We start from the raw sequence: 3077 nt of genomic DNA, 5'->3' as shown, positions 1-3077 counted from the left end.
AAGCTGACTGTGTCGGAAGGAAAGGTGATCGCCGTGCTCGCGGTTCTACCTGGATCGGCGACGTGCAGCATGCACGCCACGGACGATTTTTCGATGCTCGCTTCGGTCTTGTGTTCGGAATGAAAATGCACGTTGAACGACGTCGGAGATTACGCGTACGTCAGGTGCTACGACGAGGACGGCAACTTCGCAAGCGGATCGGCGTTCCGCACGACGACGACGAGCGTGCTGTCCGACCGAAGCTTCCCTCCGCCGCCACTCTTCAGGATCGGGCACACGGCGTTCGAGCACGCGACGCAAGACGGCATGGTCAGGGAAGTATTTACAGTCTTCGAAGGAGACGTGATATTCCGGGCAACATGAGTCTGAGACGCTTGCGTTCCAACCAACGGGTGGCGTCCGCGTCCACCGTGTGGTTGGTGAGATCCAAGTTCGCGAGGAGAGCCAGTCTGACGATGATCGCGTGCGCCGCCTTCTCGTTCCTGTTCTACGAGACGTTCGCCGTCGAGAGATACAGGAATTACGGATGCCACGAAACTTACGTCGTCGGTCAGGAAGAGTGTTTCCCGCACTTGCAACCGCGAACTGGATCCGACGGGCTGATGAAGGTTGTGATCTGTGTCGGAGCGTCGTTCTTCGTCATGTCCTTCCTGCCGTTCGTCTTCCTCGAATGGACGTTCGGCGCGAACAGGATGGCCGACGTCGCGGCCAACGTGCTCCGTTATTACTTCGACAGTGTCCTCTCGGAAAGCAGACCGGCGCCTCCCGACTTTGAGACGTACGTGCGAGTGCTCGGCTACCGGGGCAAGGTGTCCGGGACGAAGTTGCGGTCGAGCGCGAGATGTTCTGGAGAAGGGTGCTCACGTGCCAGCTGTCCGCCATGTACTTGGAATGGCCGTACTCTTAGCCGCCGAAACGGAAGCTCTGGATTCGAACTCTGATTCTGATCGCGTCCGTCGTGGTTCCTGCCGCCGTCCCCGCCGATGCGTTGCCGGCGTCTCGCGCGTGCGTGGCCGTCGCCGGCCTCTTCTTTCACGTGGCACCTCTGCAGTCGTTCGTCTCGCTGCTGCCGTTCGCCGCCTATTGGTGGGCGACCGTCGCCTGCTGGATCTTCTCGCACGCGCTGTCCCTGCTGCTGACCGTGCGCACCGAACGGAAAGAGGAACTGGATGCGGTCAGACGATCGAAAGTCATCGATCCCCACGACATCGAAGACATGGTGTTCCTGATGTACGTCGCGAAGAGGTGAATAACAATTCCGAGTACACATGACGACATCATTACGTCATCCGTCGAAATAAAAATAATAAAGAAAGGAAACAGAACGCCAAGACTGATCATTTCGAAACACCTCGAGGACGAAATGCTGTTTCCCCAATGCGAACGGTTTGTTTCCGAAGAGCTGAACAAGTTCAGGAAGACGAAGTTGTCATCGATGAACTCGGTGGAATTCCCGAAGCGGACGAAGAGAAGTACGCTCGAAGACACCAACATCGAGGAGGTTGGCACGAACACGTGTTTCGTCCGTCTCCGTCGAACCGACGTGAGCGATCGGTACAAAGCGAGCATTGCAAACATGCCGGTCGGCACCAAAATCTTCGTGTAAATTCGGCGTATTAATTAAAAATAAAATATGCTACATTCTCGGTACTTCGTGTTTTTTCCTTTCAATTTCTTTTGATGTAACCGTATTTCTACCTCGGCTGCCTTTCGGCATACATACCGTCATAGTTATACTTAAGAGCGATACTCGTGAAGTTCGTTCACTCTGACTGTTGACGTCGTACTGTAAAAATCGATGGCGGACGACGAACGGGTAAGAAATCTGCAGATGCAGATGGAGGAGAGAAAAGAATATATAGGAGTACTTGAAAAAAGCTTGGCCGTGGCGGCGAAGAAGAATGACGTATTGCTTGGAGAAAGGCTGTCGATACTCGAAGAAGAGAGAAGAACTTTCATCGCATCTTTCAAATCTTTAATGGATTCTGTTCTTTGCTTTACCTATATAGTGGTATTGTGGCTCCTGATTGAGTTCATTGTGGAAAGGTATCGAGGTTTGACTAAGTGATGGAGAAGAAAAAAATGTACAGCATCCAAAATAATAGTAATTGTACATTATTCGAAGTTTAAATAAATAAATTTCGTAAAATATAAAAAAAAATAATTATGCTTGTGTAAGTTTTTGTTGTTGTTATTGCGCTAAAATACGTAGAAACATGTAGATCGCCCTCTATAATACTAGGAGATCAGATCTTATGCCGACATTCGCTAAAAAAGAAACACAAAAGACACACAAGGTTACAATTTTCAAAATTTATTGAAACAATTAACAAGGGGTCGCACTTTTCAGGATCGTCTCGTATTCTCTCGCCGTCGATTTCAAGTGTAGGTGTTGGGCGAAAAATTTTCTGTAACGTTCTGCGATCCGACGACGGAAAATATTTTCGCGCAGTTTGTTGGCAGACTTCGAACAGGCTTGTTGGGTTCCCTCTTTTTTGAAATTTCGCATCCGATCTCTGTGTAATTTCGAGCTCGAAGGTTGCATCTTTTTTATGGCGAGCATCAAAATTTTCAAGGAACCGAACTTCTTTTTTAAAAGAGTCAATTGTAGTATCATTTCGGTTCTAATTTCCTTCGACATCGTCACCTTTTCCGTCCAGCTATTACCCAACGCACGCAACACGTTCTCGACAACGAGCGAGTCGGCGGACCACAGAGTTTTCACCCTCTCAACCAAAGACGAGTACATCTCTTCTTGCGACATTATTCAATTCTGGTTTTTGCAACTCGTCTCCAGCTTCTATTTATATAACACTTTCACCTCTCGTCCGGTGACGCATGACGTAAGTAAGATATCGATGACGATATCGGCTCGTTAGCTTTCAAAAATGGAACGACGTATATAAAAGGGGACGCTTGAAGCACGAGAGGAATCATGTCGGTTACTATGCGAATAAAGGTGTACGAGGACGGAGTCGAACGTGTGTTAGAGAGGACAAGGTCGGCTGCAGAATTGATCCGCGATTTCGAATCCGAGATTCCCGGAGAGATGACTCTGTCTTTATGCATTCGGGTCG

The sequence above is a fragment of the Anneissia japonica genome, unplaced genomic scaffold (genome assembly GCF_011630105.1).
Source record: "Anneissia japonica isolate Jap-2015-1 unplaced genomic scaffold, ASM1163010v1 scaffold288002_len170804_cov185, whole genome shotgun sequence".
Lineage (NCBI taxonomy): Eukaryota > Metazoa > Echinodermata > Crinoidea > Comatulida > Comatulidae > Anneissia > Anneissia japonica.
Note: the sequence above shows the minus strand (reverse complement) of the source record.